The sequence below is a fragment of the Macaca thibetana genome, chromosome 2 (assembly GCF_024542745.1).
Source record: "Macaca thibetana thibetana isolate TM-01 chromosome 2, ASM2454274v1, whole genome shotgun sequence".
Classification (NCBI taxonomy): Eukaryota; Metazoa; Chordata; class Mammalia; order Primates; family Cercopithecidae; genus Macaca; species Macaca thibetana.
The window spans coordinates 14,669,452-14,690,959 of record NC_065579.1 but is presented as its reverse complement, the minus strand read 5'-3'; the positions used below and the strand labels follow the sequence as shown (position 1 = coordinate 14,690,959).

General features: G+C 41.5%; 1 long non-coding RNA gene across 1 annotated transcript; it reads right to left on the bottom strand.

Moving 5' to 3' along the window:
- Positions 1-911: 911 nt before the first annotated feature.
- LOC126948049 (uncharacterized) lies at positions 912-20,712 on the bottom strand. Its single transcript, XR_007723323.1, has 3 exons — positions 19,894-20,712; positions 14,978-15,078; positions 912-1,407 (listed from the first exon to the last, which is right to left on the bottom strand). It is a non-coding gene; the product is annotated as an uncharacterized LOC126948049 (long non-coding RNA).
- Between the last annotated feature and the right edge of the window lie 796 nt (positions 20,713-21,508).

Here is a 21,508-nt window from a genome sequence, read left to right as displayed (position 1 = left end):
TATCCAGGTAAAGCATGTGGTGTTAGCAATAGCATAGACATTTTCTTACCTAACCATTGAATACTGAAGGATTTATTACGTTAGTTTCTGTTAAGTACTAGCCAGAAGCTACTGGTTGTGAAACTTCAGTTAAACTATTGCTATCCTGCCAAGTGAAAAAGGTAGCATTAAGGTGGGCAAAAGTCCCATTAAGACATGGAGTCTTGGCGAGGTGCAGTGGCTCACACCTGTAATCCCAGTACTTTGGGAGGCTGAGACAGATGTATCACCTAAAGTCAGGAGTTCAAGACCAGCCTGGCCAACACGGTGAAACCCCATCTCCACTTAAAAAAAAAAAAAAAAAATTAGCCGGGCCTGGTGGCGCACACCTGTAATCCCAGCTACTTGGGAGGCTGAGGTAAGAGAATCATTTGAATCTGGGAGGTGGAGGTTGCAGTAAGCCAAGATTGTGCCACTGCATTCCAGCCTGAGCAACAGAGCAAGACTGTGTCTCAAAAAAAAACAAAAAAAGATATGGGGTCTTGTTCTGATGCCTTGGAAAAACTGCCTACAGCATGAAAACATCAACTTTTGGTTTGCGGTTGGAGTATCGCTGGTAAAGACATCAGTTGGATTAATAAACATTTTGAGTAGCCCGTACATCAAGCATGAGACTAATTCCTTAAACTTCATCTAGCTTCATCTTATAGGGCTTTAGGAACAGAGCAGCTTTTGTTTTTAGTCGAGTTGTAGCCAAGTGGAAAGTAGGAAAATTCAGGCTCTAGTCCAGTCTAGAGGTGAATAATCAGAACTTGAAAACAATGCATAGGGCTATAATCTAATAACAGATGTATTATAATTTTTCCTTAGAAACGTAACTTTCTTTCTCTACATTGGTCATATAGAGATCTCAGATTTTAAAAACCTCTAGAGGTTAGGAAACCCAACCAAGGCAGACTTTAGATTTTACTTACAATGTGAAGATTCTTCAACTTTCCAGGAAGTAACAATTTTTACTCACTCCTCCAAGGCTGGGAATTCTTGAAGCCAAACATTTAATGCACATTCTTAAATATAACATTTCAATCCAAGCTTTGGTAATATTGTGTCCAGAATTGGTGGGTTGTTGGTCTCACTGACTTCAAGAAGGAAGCCGTGGACCCTCAAAGTGAGTGTTACAGTTCTTAAAGATGGCGTGTCCGGAGTTTGTTCCTTCAGATGTTCAGATGCGTCTGGAGCTTCTTCCTTCTGGTGGGTTTGGGGTCTTGCTATCAGAAGTGAAGCTGCAGACCTTCGTGGTGAGTATTACAGCTCTCAAAGGCAGTGCGTCAGGAGTTGTTCATTCTTCCCGGTGGGCTCGTGGTCTGGCTGGCTTCGGGAGTGATGGTGCAGACCTTCGTGGTGAGTGTGACAGCTCATAAAGGTAGCCTGGAACCAAAGAGTGAGCAGCAACAAGATTTATTGCAAATAGCAAAGCATCAACGCTCCTACAACATGAAACAAAACCCAAAGGAGTTGCCCTGCCTAGCTCCGGCAGCCTGCTTTTATTCCCTTATCTTGCCCCACCCACATCCTGCTGATTGGTCCATTTTACAGAGAGCTGATTGGTCTACTTTACAGAGAGCTGATTGGTCTGTTTTGACAAAGTGCTGATTGGTGCGTTTACAATCCTTGAGCTAGACGTAGAGTCACTGAGTCACTGAGCACTAGTTAGCTAGATACAGAGTTAACTAGATACAGAGTACCAATTGGTGTGTTTACAAACCTTGAGCTAGACACAGAGTGCTGACTGGTGCATTTACAATCCTCCCGCTAGATATAAAAGTTCTCCAAGTCCCCATCCAGTTCAGGAGCCCAGCTGGCTTCACCCAGTGGGTCCTGCACCAGGGCTGCAGGTGGAGCTGCCTGGCAGTCTCCAGCGGCGCCTGCACTTCTCAGCCCTTGGGCTGTCAATGGGACCCGGCGCCACGGAGCAGGGGCGGGCGCCCGTCGGGGAGGCTCAGGCCGCACTGGAGCCCACCACAGGCGGGGAGCTCAGTCATGGCGGGCTGCGGGTCCCGAGCCCTGCCCCGTAGGGAAGCAGCTAAACCCTGGGAGAACTTGAGAGCAGCGCCGGCGGGCCAGCACTGCGCGGGGACCCAGCGCAACCTCCGAAGCTGCTGGCCCGGGTGCTAAGCCCCTCACTGCCCTGAGCCGGAGCCAGCTGGTCACTCCGTGTGCGGGGCCCCTCGAGCCCGCGCCCGCGGGAACTCACACTGGCCTGCGAGCGCAGCGTGCAACCCTGGTTCCCGCCCTCGCAGCCCCGGTTCCCGCCCGCGCCTCTCCCTCCACACCTCCCGGCAAGCAGAGGGAGGAGGCTCTGGCCTCAGCCAGCCCAGAGAGGGTCTCCCAGGGTGCGGCGGCGGGCTGAAGGGCTGCTCAAAGCGCTGCCAGAGTGGACGCCCAGGCCGAGGAGGCACTGAGAGTGAGGGCTGCTAGCACATTGTCACCTCTCAGTATCACCAACCTATCCAGCTGTTTTCTGCTTCTAAAGAGACAAAAGGCCAGGCGTAGTGGCTCACACCTGTAATCCTAACACTTTGGGAAGCCAAAGCAGGTGGACTGCTTGAGCTCAGGGGCTTGAGACCAGTCTGGGCAACTTGGTGAAAAGCTGTCTCTACAAAAAAATACAAATAATAATAATAATAATAATAATAATAATAAATAAGCCAGGTGTGGGGGGTGCACACCTGTAGTCCCAGCTACTTGGGAGGCTGAGGTGGGAGGATTGCTTGAACCTGGGAGGTCGAGGTTGCAGTGAGCTGAGACCATGCCACTGCACTCCAGCTTGGATGACAGAGTGAGAGACCCTGTCTCATTAAAAGAAAAAAGAAGAGAGAGAATATATTTTTGTTGAACTTATTTAAATCATATTGTCATAAATTAAAAATACTCATAAATAGGCCAGGCGCGGTGACTCATGCCTGTAGTCCTAGCACTTTGGGAGGCCAAAGCGGGTGTATTGCTTGAGGTCAGGAGTTCGAGACCAGCCTGACCAACATGGTGAAACTCCGTCTCTACTAAAAATACAAAAATTAGCCGGGTGTGGAGGCAGGCACCTGTAATCCCAGCTACTCAGGAGGCTGAGGCAAGAGAATCGCTTGAACATGGGAGGTGGAGGTTGCAGTGAGCCAAGATTGCCCCATCACACTCCAGACTGTATGACAAAACAAGACTGCATCTAAAAAAAAACTCATGAATTCTTTCTGAATTTTGGAGTAAACATGTACAGAGACAAAGCAAATGCTTCTACCTTTGTTCACAAAATATAGTTTACCAAATTGGGCCTAGAGCAGTAGCTCACACCTGTAATCCCAGCACTTTGGGAGGCCGAGGTGGGCAGACTGCTTGAACTTAGAAGTTCAAAACCAGCATGGGCATCATCACAAAATGCCATCTCTACAAAAGAAAAAAAAGCCAGCTGTTGTGGCCTGTGCCTGTAGTCCCAGGTACTCAGGAGACTGAGGTCAGAGGATGGCTTGAGTCCAGGCGATGGAAGTTGCAGTGAGCTGTGATTGTGCAATTGCACTCTAGCCTGAGTAACAGAGTGGGACCCTATCTCAAAAAAACTCAAACCAAACCAAAAGAAAACAAAAGTATATTTTACCAAATTGTTGTAAACTATAAATAGCTTATGAGAAAACAATGTCCTTAAATCTGGAACTCAAAACATTGAAGTAAAGAATCAACAATGTTTTAAATAAAAGTCATAAAACATTATTTAATCAATTACTTAACTTCATGTAATTTTTTGTTTTGCTTGACCTTCATTAGCAATTTCATTAACCCATCAGTTTCTTTATTAGAGCTCTGAAAATTATGATTTATTCCATTGATCCTAAAATTATTAGCAATCTGTGTCCAAGAGTATTTATCCATGTCTTCTTCATGAAAAGCAATTTTGGACTATAGCTAATCACAAATGCTTTTAGAGAATAATTCAAATAATAACTGTGGATGACAGAAACTCAGAATATTTAAAGTTAAAAATCTGATGAAAGTTCTCAATTGATAAGGAAGTCGAGTTATTTTTATTACAGGTAGCATTTTATGATAACAACCAGAACTATGACAGGACCACGAGTCTTTTATAAATTTCATATAACCTTTAGATATTCACATTAATAATATCTATACAAATATAACTTTATAAAAGATGTAACATTAAAATTATGGCTGATAACATTTGGTTTCTATGAATTTATATAATTTAGAAATATATCAATAACATACCCATACATAGTATCACTTATCATTTGATAATGCCTCTCATATAATTTACCAAATAAGCCCAATCATTTATATCTCTACAAGATGAGAGATACATTTTTTTGATGCTCTCCAGGGGCCCAACTGAAAAATCTCAGAGTTAACCTCAGGTCAAAAAGACTTAATTTAGGATTTTGATTTGGTGGGCAGAGCCTACTAAAGATATCAAGAGGTTCAAAACACTTGATAAAAACAGACTCTCAGGTCACTGTAAAATAATTGTCATTCATTTAAGCAGAATGATATCAAGAATTCTCAGAAACAATACAGAAAGTTACATGGATGTAAATATCTCAACCCCTTCAAAGCCCAGTTTTTCTTTTTTTTTTTTTTTTTTTTTTTTTGAGACGGAGTCTGGCTCTGTCACCCAGGCTGGAGTGCAGTGGCGCGATCTCGGCTCACTGCAAGCTCCGCCTCCCGGGTTTACGCCATTCTCCTGCCTCAGCCTCCCGAGTAGCTGGGACTACAGGCGCCGGCCACCTCGCCCGGCTAGTTTTTTGTATTTTTTAGTAGAGACGGGGTTTCACCGTGTTAGCCAGGATGGTCTCGATCTCCTGACCTCGTGATCCGCCCGTCTCGGCCTCCCAAAGTGCTGGGATTACAGGCTTGAGCCACCACGCCCGGCCTAAGCCCAGTTTTTCTAAATAATCAAAGATCTAATAAAGACAACACAGGAATTATGTTGTTAAAACATAAAATCTTTGTTGTTGTTGTTCTTAGGCCAGTTACCAGAAATATATATATTTTTAATTTCTGCAGTGTGATTGCTTCTCATTATAGAAAGCCCATTTATATAAACTGGAAGTCAAACTAATGAAATGGGTGCTTGAAATTAATCATACACAAGAAGAGCGTGTCCAGAGTTGTGAGTATATACTATATAGAGAAATATAAACAAGAAAACTGGTACCTTGAGCAGGGCAATACATGCCTGTTGGTAACAGCATGGGAAGTTTCTTGGTTACATGGAACAATTCAGACACAGCAAGAAGAGCTGTGAGTACAGAATCAAGTTATACTGAAGAAAACTTTACTTTTCTAGGCCTTTATGATAAACATTTCAACCTCAGGTCATAACAACAGAGTGAGAACCAGAAAAAAAAAAAAAAAAAAGTTGCTGAAATTGACGAAAAGTTTGAAGGAGAAAGTTATCACCCCAGCCAAGCAAAAAGATACATCTTTTATAAAGGAGAAAAAAGAAGGCAATGATGTCTGACCTGAAAATCCTGCGGAGTGAGGTACACAAAAGTTGAACTTCTGAGAGGTTTCAAATAGAAAAATTTTACCTCAAGAAATGAAATTACTATTCTGAATGAAAAATAGAGCATTTCCAACCTGAAACTAAGAAAAATAAATAGATCTCAGGAAGAAATGTGGCAGAAATAGAAACCGTCTACAGTTTTTAGAAGATGGCTGTTAAAGAAACATTTTAGAAGCAAAATCAAAACCACTAGCAATATTACTAAGAACAAATGAATACTTTAAGAAAACCTTGTGATTCTGAGGCCGGGTGTGGTGGCTTACACCTGTAATCCCAGCACTTTGGGAGGCCAAGGTAGGTGGATCACGAGGTCGGGAGTTTGAGACCAGCCTGACCAACATGGTGAAACCCCTGCTCTACTAAAAATACAAAAATTAGCCGGGCCTGGTGGCGCACACCTGTAATCCCAGCTACTTAGGAGGCTGAGGCAGGAGAATCATTTGAACCAGGGAGGCAGAGGTTGCAGTGAGCTGAGATCGAGCCACTGCAATCCAGTCTGGGTGACAGAGTGAAACTCTGTCTCCAAAAAAAAAAAAAAAAAAAAAAGAAAACCTTGTTGTTCTAACACAGGAGATGAAATTTTTAAATGTTACATGAGTGGATGGGGCACAGTAGCTCATGCTTGTAATCCCAGAACTTTGGGAGGCTGAGGCGGGCAGATCACAAGGTCAGGAGTTCGAGACCAGCTTGGCCAAAATAGTGAAACCCTGTCTCTACTAAATAAAAAAAAAATTAGCCAGATGTGGTCACATGCTCCTGTAATCCCAGCTAGTCTGGAGGCTGAGGCAGAAGAATCACTAGAACCCAGGAGGTGGAGGCTGTAGTGAGCCAAGATGGCACAACTGCACTCCAGCCTGGGTGACAGAGCAAGACTCCATTTCATAAATAAATAAATAAGTTTTGTATGAGTGTGTTTTCAATGTAAAAACTTAACCTTAGCCTGAGCAATATAGTGAGATCCTATCTCTGCAAAACAATTTTTAAAAAATAGCCAGATATGGCCGTGTGTGGTAGCTCACGCCTGTAATCCCAGTGCTTTGGGAGGCTGAGGCGGGTGGATCATGAGATCAGGAGTTCAAAACCAGCCTGGCCAAGATGGTGAAACCCCGTCTCTACTAAAAATACAAAAAAAATTAGCTAGGCATGATCGTAGGTGCCTGTAATCCCAGCTAATAGGGAGACTGAGGCAGAGAATTGCTTGAACCCAGGAGGCAGAGCTTGCAGTGAGCGGAGATCGCCTGGGCAACAGAACAAGATTCCATCTCAAAAAATAAATAAACAAACAAACAAATAAATAATAAAAATAAAAAATAGCCAGACATAGTAGTATGCACCTGTAGTCCCAGCTACTCAGGAGGCTGAGGCAGGAGGACCACTGGAGCACAGCAGTTCAAGGCTGCAGTGAGTCATGATCATACCACTGCACTCCAGGCCAGATGACAGAGTGAGACCCTGTCTCTTAAAAATATATATATATATTTAAAAATCTCAATATTTATGACCCAGAGCATTCTACAGATTCAATGCAATCCCTATCAAAATATCAATTACATTCTTCACATAAATAGAAAAAAATATTAAAATTTGTATGGGGCCAGGCACACACAGTGGCTCACACCTGTAATCCCAGCAGTTTGGGAGGCCAAGGCAGGCGGATCATAAGGTCAGGAGATCAAGACCATCCTGGCCACATGGTGAAACCCCATCTCTACTGAAAATACAAAACTTAGCTGCGCATGGTGGCGTGTGCCTGTAATCCCAGCTACTTGGGAGGCTGAGGCAGAAGAATCGCTTGAACCAGGGAGTCAGAGGTTGCAGTGAGCCAAGATCGTGCCACTGCACTCCAGCCTAGTGACAGAGCAAGACTCTGTCTCAAAAAAAAAAGAAAAAAGAAAAACAATTGTATGGAATCACAAAAGACCCTAGATAGCCAAAGCAATCCTGAGCAAAAAGAACAAAGCTGGAGGCATCACATTACTAGACTTTAAAAGATACTACAAAGCTATAGTAACCAAAGCAGCATGGTACTGGCATAAAAATAGACACATAGGCTGGGTGTGATGGCTCACGCCTGTAATCCCAGCACTTTGGGAGGCTGAGGTGGGCAGATCATGAGGTCAGGAGATTGAGACCATCCTGGCCAACATGGTGAAACCCCATCTCTACTAAAAATACAAAAATTAGCTGGGCGTGGTGGCGTGTGCCTGTAATCCCAGCTACTCGGGAGGCTGAGGCAGAAGAATTGCTTGAACCCAGGAGGCGGAGGTTGCAGTGAGCCAAGATCACATCCCTGCACTCCAGCCTGGTGACAGAGTAAGACTCTGTCTCAAAAAAAAAAAAAAAAAAAAAAAAAAAAAAAAAGACACATAGGTCAGTGGTACAGAACAGAGATCCTGTAAATTGATCCATGTATCTAGAGCCAACTCATTTTTTACAAAGGCATCAAGAATACTCAGTAGGGGAAGGACAGTATCTTCAATAAGTGGCTCTGGAAAACTGGATATCTATATGCAAAAGAAAGAAATTAGACCCCCCACCTCTCATTCTATACAAAAATCACAATTCCAAATGGTTTCTGTTTATTCCTCCCCTTTCTAGTAGTCCCCAGTGTCTATCGTTCTTATCTTTATGTCTATGTGTACTCAATGTTTAGCTCCTGCTTTTTTTTTTTTTCTTGAGACAGAGGCTCACTCCATCACTCAGGCTGGAGTGTAACCTTCACCTCCTGGGTTCAAGCAATTCTCCTGCCTCAACCTCATGAGAAGCTGGGACTACAAGCGTGCACCACCACACCCAGCTAATTTTGGAGGGGGCACGTTTAGTAGAGACAGGGTTTCACCATGTTGGCCAGGCTGGTCTCAAACTCCTGGCCTCAAGTGATCTGCCCATCTTGGTCTCCTAAGGTGCTGGGATTACAGGCATGGAGCCACTGTGCCCCACCCCATAGCTCCCACTTATAAGAGAGAACATGTGGTATTTGGTTTGTTCCTGTATTAGTTAGCTTAGGATAATAGTCTCCAGCTCCATCTGTATTGCTGCAAAGGACATGATTTCATTCTTTTTTATGGCTGTGTTGTATCCCATGGTATATATGTACCAAATTTTCTTTATTCAATCCACTTTTGACAGGCACCTAGTTTGATTCCATGCCTTTGCTATTGTGATTAGTGCTGTGATGAACATATGACCATGTGTCTTTTTAGCAGAACAATTTGCTTTCCTTTGGGTATATACCCGGTAAAGAGATTGCTGGGTTGAATGATAGTTCTGTTTTTAGTTCTCTGTAAAACCTCCATACTGTTTTCCACAGTGGCTGAACTAATTTACATTCCCATTGACAGTGTATATGCATTCCCAGGGAACTCTTACACGCCACTGGTGGGAATGTAAACTAGAACAGCCACTACAGAGGACAGTATGAAGACTTCTTAAGAAAATACAAATACAGCTACCATATGATCTAGCAATCCCACTATGGGGTACTCATCCAAAGGAAAGGAAATCAGTATATATTAAAGAGACATCTGCACTTCCATGTTTAGTGCGGCAGCATTCACAGGAGCCAAGATATGGAATCAACCTGTGTTCAACAACAGATGAACGGATAAATAAAATGTGGTATATATACATAATGGAACACTCTTCAGTCATTAAAATAATGAAATCCTGTCATTTGCAATAACATGGACAGAACTGGAGGACATTATGTTAAGTGAAAAAAGCCAGGAACAGAAAGCTAAACACTGCATGTTCTTACTCACATGTGGAAGCTAAAAATACTTGATCTCATAGAAGTAAAAGGTAGAATAGAGGATATGGAGGTTGGGAAGAGTAGCGGAAATGGCGGGGTGCGGGGATAGGGAAAGATTTGTTAAAAAATACAAAATTATGGCTAGATAGGAGGAATATGTTCCAGTGTTCTATACCACTCTAGGATGACTATAGTTAACAATATATAGTTTCAAATTACTAGAAGGAGGATATTGAAGGTTCCTAACGTAAAGAAATGATAAATGTTTGAAATGGTAGCTCTGCTACTTACACTGATCAGATCATTATACATTATATGTATTGAAACATCACTATGTACCTCATAAATATATACAATTATTACATGTCTCTCTTTTTTTTTCCCCCAACAGGGTCTGGCTCTCTCACCCAGGCTGGAGTGCAGTGTTACAATCACAGCTCACTGCAGCCTTGATTTTGCAGGCTTACGAAATCTTCCCACCTCAGCCCCCTGAGTAGCTGGGACTACAGGTGTGTCCCACTCTGCCTGGCTAATTTTTTCTATTTTTATTTTAGAGACCTCCCAAGGTGCTGGGATTACAGGCATAAGCCACCATGCCCAGACTACTATATGTCAGTTTAAAAAATAAAATAAACTTATAAAGTTTAATCTTTAGAAAGACTTATAAATAATTCCCTTCTAATTATAGCCAACTTGATAATACACAAAATTCCTTTGATGTATTCCCCTTTCATAACCATTTATCATGACTTAGACATTGACGACATGCTTGGACTTTCTGCTTTTTCATTTTGGCCTCTATGTGGCAGAAAAAAAAACTATGTTGGAGAGTTACCCTATATCATTACTCTGAGCTCAAGATTTTGACCTGTTTGATCTGAGAGCCTGTTATAAACATTTTAGTAGTTCTTTTTCTTTTAGATAACTAATTTTTCAATTAAGTGTTCCATCACCATATACAGTTATTAGTTAGGCAAACCTAAAAGGTGTCTAGGTTATTGGTTACCATGGAGCTATTGTAACTTGTAAAGCCATTAATTTAAAAGTCCTTAAAACTTTTCTATTTTATATCTTGGCTGGAATGGCATATGCAATGAGTTTTATCTCAACACAGTAGAAAAGTCAGCTGACTTAAAGTAGGCAGAAAAAAATAGACAAAGAGTTTAGAACACTCTACATGTTAATGTATAGTTTCAGGTTTTTCAAAAAATGACCATTTCAGCTCTGAATCTTCTTTCATGTAATTTTGCCCATCAGTTTATAAATGTGCATAAGTGTTGGGCGTGGTGGTTCACGCCAGTAATCCCAGCACTTTAGGAGGCCAAAGCAGGCGGATCACTTGAAGCCAGGAGTTCAAGACCAGCCTTGTCAACATGGTGAAACCCTGTGTCTACTAAAAACACAAAACTTAGCCAGGCATGGTGGTACATGCCTGTAATCCCAGCTACTCGGGAGGCTGAGGCAGGAGAATGACTTGAACCCAGGAGGCGAAGGTTGCAGTGAGCTGGGATTGTGCCATTGCACTCTAGCCTGGGTGACAAGAGCAAAACTCTGTCTCAAAAAAAAAAATTATATATATATATATATATATATAAATTAAAAAATAAAAATGTGCATAAGAACAGGCCATAATATGTAGCCACCTAGAAAATCTGGCATACTTTAATGTTTGAGAATCCCATTTTATTTCTTAATAATCTCTTGAGAGCAATGAAAATCTTATAAATCTTGCCAGAGAATGTCAGGAGTTTAAACTGGTGTTTTAGATGGTGGCGACTGCACTAGTGGCTTTTAATTATCCATCCTGCACCTGCCATTTAGAATGTTTATTTTTGCTCTTGGGCAATTTTCAGAAATAAGCAAGGGAAAAAAGTCAAACCAAATAAAAAAAATCAGATAAGAATAATCACAAAAATTTTAACCACAGGCATGCAGATCAAACAAAATATTAAACTAGGTGCACAGACCAAACGGAAAGTACATTCATCAGAAAACACATGCCTCACAAATGGAATATGAATTCTGTAGAAACCACTGTTCTCAGTCCAGAAAGACATAGGTCTTTATACCAGAAAGGACTTATTTGAAAAGCTAAAAGGCCTTGTACCATCCCAGGAGGTATGCAGAGTCCTTTATTTAGATGGCTTAATCCAAATCAGATCCCAAATAACATTAAAAAGCCTCTAACAAAAAAAGAAAGGCTCAGCCTGAGAGAAAACTCACCAAGGAATAAAAGGTGAACTGTATAACATATGCCAGTTCCAAATATCACTGATTCCTTCCAAGAATGATCTTTTTCGGGTCCCTTTTCAGACACCATATATTTCAACCTAAATAACAAACAGAGAGGCTCTCTAAAAGAAAGGGTATTTATTTTGGGAATAGAGTATTGCAATGAAAATACACATGCCATAGTAAACTATGTGCACATTTAGGGAGGTAAGGGAAGGAAGATAAAGCCTTTTTTTCTTTCTTTTTTTTTCGAGACAGAGTCTCACTCTGTCACCCAGGCTGGAGTGCAGTGGTGTGATTTTGGCTCTCTGCAACCTCCACCTCCAGGGTTCAAGTGATTCTCCTGCCTTAGCCTCCTGAGTAGCTAGGATTACAGGCAACTGCCACCATAGCTGGCTATTTTATTTATTTATTTATTTTGTATTTTTAGTAGAGATGGGGTTTCACCATATTGGCCAGGCTGGTCTCGAACTCCTAACCTCAGGTGATCCACCTTCCTCGGCTTCCCAAAGTGCTGGGATTATAGGCATGGGCCACCGTACCTGGCTGACAAAGATTCTTAAAGGAAGAAAATGAGGAGGATTACATAATTGTTTTGAAATAGTTATTCTTGGCTACAAAGATAAACAATAAGGCAGTTGCTGGGCAAATGTCCTTGCTGAAGTATTTTTTGTATAAGGTTGCAATGGCCTTTGTGCAAGGTAGTGGTTTTTGCAGTCTTTTCGATAGCTTTCATTATCAGGCATGCAAACCTTCTCTACATGGCCTTTCCCAGTCTATTTGTCATGGTGCTTTTCAGTATTAGTGACTTCATTTTTATTCTGCAAACTTTAACAGTATAATATATGGCCTTTTGAGTTTGGCTTATTATATTTTCTTTCATTTATGCATTCAAAATTTATACATGTTATACCATGTATCAGTACTTCATCCCTTTTTTTAACTGTACTTTAAGTTCTAGGGTACATGTGCCCAACATGCAGGTTTGATACATAGGTATACATGTGCCATGTTGGTTTGCTGCACCTATCAACTCATCATTTACATTAGGTATTTCTCCTAATGCTATCCCTCCCCCCTCCCCCAATCCCTGACAGGCCCCGGTGTGTGATGTTTCCTGCCCTATGTCCAAGTGATCTCATTGTTCAATTCCCACCTATGAGTGAGAACATGCAGTGTTTGATTTTCTGTCCTTGTGATAGTTTGCTGAGAATGATGGCTTCCAGCTGTATCCATGTCCCTGCAAAGGACATGAACTCATCCTTTTTTATGGCTGCCTTCATCCCTTTTTATGGTTGAAAATTTTTTCCATTGTATGGATATACAATATGCTGTTTAATCCATTCATCAGTTGATGTATTTGGGTTGTTTTCACTTTTTCACCTTTTGGCTATTAAGAATAATACCTACTAGCTGTGACTAGGGAGGGTTAAAAAAAAGAATAATGCTGCTATGACTATGTATGTAGAAGCTTTTGTGTAAACGTTTTTCATTCTCTTACATATATACCTAGGAGGAGAATTGCTGCGTCATGTGGGAATGCTTAACCCTTTTTTTGAGACAGAGTCTCGCTCTGTTGCCCCTCGCTCTGTTGCTCAGGCTGGAGTGCAGTGGCACGATCTTGGCTCACTGCAACCTCCACCTCCCGGGTTCAAGTGATTCTCTTGCCTCAGCCTCCTGAGTAGCTGGGATTACAGTCCCCACCATCATGCCTGGATAATTTTTTGTATTTTTAGTAGAGACAGGGTTTCACCATGTTAGCCAGGATGGTCTCCATCTCCTGACCTTATGATCCACCCACCTTGGTCTCCCAAAGTGCTGGGATTACAGGCGTGAGCCACCACACCCGGCCTGCTTACCCTTTTAAGGAACTGCCAGACTGTTTACCCAAGTTCAAGTCAGTGTTTGAACCTAGACAGTCTCACTCTATAGCCCTATGTTATACTTCCTCCATTGAAATGGTGATAAAAGCCATCCCACTTAAAAAAAAAAAAAAAAAAAAGGCATTAGCCACCACACTGGCCCACAATTAGTTTTAAAGGGCTAGAGTCAAGATGTTGGAGGGGCTGCCTTCCTTCTGGAGGCTGTAGGGGAGAATTGACTTCCTTGCCTTTTTCATCTTCCAGAAGCGGCCTCCATGTCTGCATTATCACAGTCTCTATTTCTGCCATCTCATGTTCTTCTCTGACTCTCCTGGCTGCCTCTTTTCACTTGTAAGGATCCCTGTAATTACTCTCCTGCTTCTCTTTCACTTGTAAGGATAATCCAGGATAATCTCTCCTTCTCAAGGTCCTTAATTCGATTGCATCTGCAAAGTCTCTTTTGCTATGTAAGGTAACATATTCATAGGTTCCATGCATTAGGATATGGACGTTGTTGGGGAGCTGTTATTCTGCCTGTCACACTCCACTTCCTTCACGTCTTTGCTCAATATCCCTTTCAGTGAGGTCTTCACTGACCAGCCTTCATAAGATCCCATTATGCCTCTTCCTTTAAAAAAATCCCCCTTCCTGAGCCAGGCATGGTGACACGCCTGTAATCCCAGCACTTTGTGAGGCTGAGGTGGCTGGATCACCTGAGGTAAGGAGTTTGAGACCAGCCTGGCCAATGTGGTGAAACCCTATCTCTACTAAAAAATACAAAACATTAGCTGGGCATGGTGGCGGCGCCTGTAATCCCAGCTACTCGGGAGGCTGAGGCAGGAGAATCGCTTGAATCCAGGAGGTGGAGGTTGCAATGAGCCGAGATTGCACCATTGCACTCCAGCCAGGACAACAAGAGCAAAACTCCATCTCAAAAAAAAAAAAAAAAAAAAAAAAAATCCCTCTTCCCTGCTTTTTTTTAGTTTTTATCTCATGTGCAAGGCACATCTACTACTATCTCATGTATGTTATATTTTTCTTATTTATCTTTTGTCTCTAACCAGAATATGAATTCCAGGAGGGAACAGATTTTTGTTTGCTTTTTCAGTGCTGTATTCCTAGTGCCAAGAACAATGCTTGCCATTTGAATAGACATCCAAGTACAGGTTGAATGTATATATTTTTAACGGAATGCAATTACATTTGTATTATGTATTTCTCAGAAGAATAAACTGGATTGGTAACTTGAGTCAGGCTAGTTGGTATTTCATGCTGATACAACACGAAATTTCATTAACAAAGTGTTTGTAATCTTAGGGATGCAGTACTGGAATTCCCTTATTGCAGTTAATACATTTGTATGTAGATTTCCTATGGGGATGTGTAATGAAAAAAAGAAGCTGCTAACTGGAAGCATTAAAAGTGGAGTCAATGAACTGCTTGTTAGTTGCTAAAATAAAGATATTTTGAAATCAGAGTATCATGCAATATTAAAATTTGTGTTATCATAAATACCTCTAGATTACTGCTGCTCAAACTTTAATATGCATATGAATCACAAACAATAATGTACATATAAATCACCTGGGAATATTGTCAAAAATGCAGATTCTTTCTCAGTAGGTCTGAGGTAGGGTCTGGCATTCTGTATTAATGAGTTTCTGGGTGATGTTGATGCGGCTGTTCTGTGGAATAGCAAAATGTTTCATGACATTAAAACCAGAAATTTCAAAAGTAATGCTTTTTCTTTTGCAGGAAAGATGTTAAAAGCTGAAATCTGGGAATCTGAAGCAAGAATCAATCTGATCAAATTTGTACCATAATGGGTTACTGATGTGATAGGGGATTTTCTGAACTGAAATATCACTTTCCTTTGACCAAACATCACACACTCAAGACTGACATTTGTGATGTATAATGACTGGTTTAAACATGAAGGCAGGGAAAAAGGCTGACTGTGGAAAAGTAGACTGAGGAGTGGCGAGGGATCAAGGAAGCAGAAGAAAAGACTAGAATGCCTACTTAATTTTTTGTAGGGTATATTAGTCTGTTTTCATGCTGCTGACAAAGACATACCTGAGACTGGGTAATTTATAAAGAAAAAGAGGTTTAATGGACTCACTGTTTCATGTGGCTGGGGAGGCCTCACAATCATGGCAAAGGGCGAAAGGCAAGTCTTACATGGTGGCAGACAAGAGAGAATGAGAGCCAAGTGAAGGGAAATCCCTTATAAAACCATCAGATCTCATGAGACTTATTCACTACCACGAGAACAGTACGGGGGAACCATCTCCATGATTCACTTATCTCCCACTTGGTCTCTCCCACAACATGTGGCAATTGCAGGAGCTACAATTCAAGATGAGACTTGGGTGGGGACACAGCCAAACAATATCATAGGGTAAGACTTTCATAAATACAAATCTGTATTTACATAAATGAAATTATTAATATATCCCACGTGTCAAACATTCTTTCTTATCTCTTCCTTAGTCCTCCTACTCCACCTCCATATTGCACGTCTGCAATCTTGCATGTATCCTTGCATCTTCTCCCAAACTTAAAATCATATATTATTCACACATGCATTGATTTTTTTTGGTTATTGTTTTTGTCATCATGAACAGCATACATCTGGAAGTGCTTGTGTAATTTATCTATTTTTTAAAGAAAATCAAAGAGGGGAAAATCTTAGAAACCTTCAGAATATCCATTAATACCATTAGGCTTTTAACAAAACTGTCCCAGTCTCCTGGCTCATGAGATTGCTACTTTTCAAAAAGGAGTCGCTTTCAACTCTTAGTGATTTTATTTGGTATTCTGTTCTAGACAATATCTACTGGCTTTTTTTTTTTTTTTTTTTTTTGAGGTGTCTCGCTCTGTCACCCAGGCTGGAGTGCAGTGGCATGATCTCAGCTCACTGCAAGCTCCGTCTCCCAGGTTCAAGCAATTCTCCTGCCTCAGCCTCCCAAGTAGCTGGGACTACAGGCGCCCGTCATCATGCCTGGCAAATTTTTGTATTTTTAGTAGAGATGGGGTTTCACTGTGTTGACCAGGCTGGTCTTGAACTCCTGACCTCAGGTGATCTGCCTGCCTTGGCCTCCCAAAGTGTTGGGATTACAGGCATGAGCCACTGTGCCTGGTCAGCTTTTTTTATTTTTATTTTTATTTTAGACAGAGTCTTGCTCTGTGGCCTAGCCTGGAGTGCAATGGTGTGATATCTCAGCTCACTGCAACCTCTGTCTCTCACGTTCAACTAATTCTCGTGCCTCAGCCTCCTGAGTAGCTGGGATTACAGGTGTGTGCCACCACGCCCAGCTAATTTTTTTGTATTTTTAGTGGAGACGGGGTTTCGCCATGTTGGCCAGGCTGGTCTCGAACTCCTGACCTCAGGTGATCCACCCACCTCAGCCTCCCAAAGTGCTGGGATTACAGGCGTGAGCCACTGTGACCTGCCAGGATTTGGATATTCTAAAGGCTCACTGAACTCATTCCTGTATTCGTTTATTAAATGATCATTAAGTACTTACTATGTTCCAAGTATTGTTCACAGTGCCGGAAACACATAAATGGTTAAAACAACAACAAATGCCTGTGTGGCATTACTCACAATAGCCAAGAGGTGAAAGCAATCTAAATATTCATCAATGGATGAATGGATAAAGAAAATGTGATAAATACATGCAGTGGAACTATTATGCAGCCTTAAAAAAGAAGAAATTCCTGTCACGGGCTCTACAATATGAATGAACCTTTGAAGAAATTATGGTTAGGTGAAATAAGCCAGTCCCAAAAGGACAAATACTATATGATTCCAGTTTTATGTAGTATCTAAAGTAGTCAAAAATCATGGAAACAAAGTTGAAAAGTAGTTGCCAAGGACTGAGGGAAGCAGGAAAGAGGAATCAGTGCTTTTCTTTTTGGAGACGGAGTCTTGCTTTGTCGCCCAGGTCGCAGTGCAGTGGCATGATCTTGGCTCACTGTAAACTCTGCCTCCCAGATTCAAGCGATTCTCCTGCCTCAGCCTCCTGAGTAGCTGGGATTACAGGCATGTGCCACCATGCCCAGCTAATTTTTGTATTTTTAGTAGAGACGGGGTTTCACCACGTTGGTCAGGCTGGTCTTGAACTCCTGACCTCATGATCGGCCTGCTCCGGTGTCCCAAAGTGCTGGGATTACAGGCATGAACCACCACACCCAGCCAAATCAGTGTTTTATATAAGTGTATTCTAAGATAAAAAAGTTCTAGAGATCTGTTGCACAACAATGTAAATATACTTAACACTTGAACTTTACACTTAAAAATGGTTAAGATGACAAATTTAATGTTATGTATTTTTTTATCACAATTAAAAAATTAAAGCCTGCAATTGGCAAATTAAATGCTGGGTTTATGATCGTTAAGGTAGAACAGTTCAGGGCCAGGGCTAGGGAAATAACTGAGCTTGAAGGAAGGCAGCAGCAGTCAGGGATGTCAGTTGGACAGCTACCACTATCCATTAAGACTATAGTCCTCAAGGCCATCACTTGCGGATACAAGGCTGTGCTCAAGAGAGAGACATTATTTCAGTCATCACGACCAATCTTATATGATAAGTGGTATTGTTTCTGCAGTTCTGTAGATGAAAAACTCAAATGTTTTCAGAGGTTAAGTAAACTTGTCCAAGTGGTGGAAATAGTGATTTCTACTTGAGTAGTTCCAATACATAACTCATTCTCTTAATCACTCTGCTCTACCTCCCTTGGGGAGACAGGGAAACTTGTGGGCCAGATGCTAAGTCCTTGATGCAACAGCAGAATGCAAGGGTGATAATGAGAGGGAGGTGGTAGATCTGCCTATGGTACGAACCTTAAAGGAGGTACGGTTTAGACAAAATGGGTCTGATTATATGTGCCAAATTTAGAAAAACAAAGACCTCAGTGACAAAGTCAGAATCAGTGAAATTGACATTAGGAACAAGGTAAGCAGAGAGAAAGTGAGAGAGGAATCATAGACAGAAATCTCACGATTCCTGCGGGCAAACACTCTCAACACAGCTGCTTTTTTAAAAAGTTGCTTCAATTTGCCTACTGTGTTCATATGCATATAAAATCATTTATGTAGATATTCTATATATTCTGTCTCAACATCCTTACATATAATCATTCATAGTAATTAGGTTACGTAGTAAACAGGGTTCTAATCACTTTCATATTTTGACCTCATTTAAGATTTTTAAAAAATTTTGTTTTTTTAGACAGGGTCTTGCTGTCACCAGAAGTGCAGTGGCTCAATCTTTGCTAACTGCAGCTTCAAACTCCTGGGCTCAAGTGATCCTACTTCCTCAGCCTCCCAAGTAGCTGGGACTACAGGTGCGGTTATTGTTTATTTTTTATTTTTTTTGAGATCAAGTCTTACTGTGTCGAGTCTTAGTGTGTCGTCCAGGCTGGAGTGCAGTAGCACGATCTTGGCTCACTGCAGCCTCTGCCTCCAGGGGCTCAAGTCATTCTTGTACTCTAGCCTCCAGAGTGGACGGGATTACAGGCCTGCGCCACCATGGCTGGCGAATTTTTGTGTTTTATTTTTAGTACAGACAGGGTTTCACCATGTTGGCCAGGCTGGTCTCTAACTCCTGACCTCAAGCTATCCTTCCACCTTGGCCTCCCAAAGTGGTGTGATTACAGGTGTGAGCCACTGTACCTGGCTTTGAACTTACTTTAATGACTATCAAGTTATTTTATTGTTTTTAACTGTGGAGAAATACACATAACAAAATTTATCATCTTAATCATTGTTAAGTGTTTGGTTCAGTGGTATTAAGCGCATGCACAATGTTGTGCGACCATTATTGCTATCCATCTCCAGACCTCTTATCATCCCAAACAGAAACCCTGTGCCTACTAAATACCTTCTCCTTTCCCCCTGCCCCCAGCCCCTGGCAACCACCATCCTATTTTCTCACATCCAAGTACTAAACAGGCCCAAACCTGCCTAGCTTCTGAGATCTGATGGGATCGGGCCTGTTCAGGGTGGTATGGCCATAGGCCACCATTTTCTTTTCTGTTTTTATGACTTTGACTACTCTAGGTACTTCATATAAGCATAAGCATACAATATATGAATGACAATCTAATGTTTAATACTGCCCAGCCAACCCCAAAGTCATTCACCGCTGCTGATGTGCCTGGAGTAAACCTCACTGTAAGGAAATTCTCACCTATGGGGCCAAATATCAGTTTTTTGAAATAAAAATCACTTTTATGAGACCAAAATTTGAGGGACTAGCCTCGCATTAAGCAGAAACTTCAAAATCGAATAAGCTATAGACAATTAGCAGTGACAGTTTGGGCTGGGTTAAGGATCAATGATTTGTGTTGAATATTTGACATGTGAGTTCATCATGTATTAAAAATGAGAGAATTTATCCTAAAATCAATCAGCTAGAAGCGATCTCTAAATTGTTCACCTTTCTATTTATCAGTGTAAAGAACTGATTCAGGCCAGGTGTGACAGCTCATACCTGTAATCCCGCACTTTGGGAGGCAGAGAACAGATGATTGCTTGAAGCCAGGAGTTCAAGACCAGCCTGGGAAACAGTGATATGCCATCTCTACAAAAAATAAACATTCAAAACAAAAATTAGCTGGACATGGTGGTGTGTGCCCATAGTCCTAGCTACTCAGGAGGCTGAGGTGGGAGGACTGCTTGAACCCAGGAGTTTAGGTTACAGTGAACTGATTGTGCCACTGCACTCCAGCCTATGTGACAAAGTGAGAACATATCTCTAGACAAAGTAAGAAATAAAAACTGATTCAGTGCTTTTAACCAGGGCTATCTTAGGACCTATCTATGGGAATTCCTTTGCTTTAGGGTGAGGTTTCTCAACTTGTGCATTGTTGACATTTGAGGTCAGATAATTTTTTGCTGTGGAGGGCTGTCCTGTGTATTGTAGGTTTGGCACCTTCCTTGGCCTGTACCCACTAGATGGTAACAGTACCTCCACATCCAAATTGAGACAATCAAAAATGTCTCCAGATACTGCCAAATGTCTTCCAGCAGGCAAAAGTTACCGGCAGTTGAGAACCACTGCTTTGGGAAGATGGAGAAGAAAAAGCCCATTTTTTTGCTTTATTGATAAAATCTAACTTTGATTTTACATCTCTACTCTGACCTAAACTTTGATGAAAATTATTGTAAATGTGGCTTTAGACTAAAACTAGCAAAACTGTCAGGCAATCTCTCTTTGCATTCACTTCCAATAAATAACAGATTTACACTTTCTTAAGGGGAAAAATACAGCCCTACGAGTCTGACATTAACATTGAATGAATGTGGGGAGACCAGAGCTGCACAAAGCATGCTGGTCAGCATGGTTTGCAAAAAGCAGCATCCCTGGGCGCTTTCCTACCCTGAGTAACAGGCCAGCCCCTAGCATACAACTCTAATTTCTGAGGACACATTAACACATTTCTCCTATCACCAGATCCACAACTACATATTTATAGCACGCAGACTGTAGGGGTGTCAGATGCACAGCAGGTAGGGGCTCAAATATTTAATAAGTGAATGAAGGACATCAGAACCAGGTTCGTAGCAGAGGCCAATATGTAAAAAACTGGAGCCTAAACCATCTCACTTCTGGTTTTCAAATGATGTAAAATTGAAGTGTTTGAGATGTTAATTCTAATTGCATTATTCTGCTGAAGTCTTCAGGGGGACTCCTTAGCTGACAGACTATATCATAGAATATATATCTTAGAATATCTGTTAGTCCATCTTGGGCCGCTCCCCACTATCTCATGTTCTAGTCAAACCAAGTTGTGTGACAGTGGCCAGTTGGGGAGACACAAAGTGCTATGTTCAGTTTGAAAAAGGAAATTCAACAGTATAACTTTAAGAAGAACTTTTGAAATAGTAACCACTAAAAGAAAATCTATATCCAAGTTTGCTTGCTTGCAAGGATGCACAGATTTTTTTTTTCTTTTGTATTTTAGAGATGGGGTCTCACTAAAATCTCACTAAAATCTCACAGGCTGGCTTCAAACTCCAGGGCTCAAGTGATCCTCTTGACTCCGCCTTCTGAGTATCTGGGACCACAGGTATGTGCCACCACTCATGGCTGTTTTTGCTGAAGA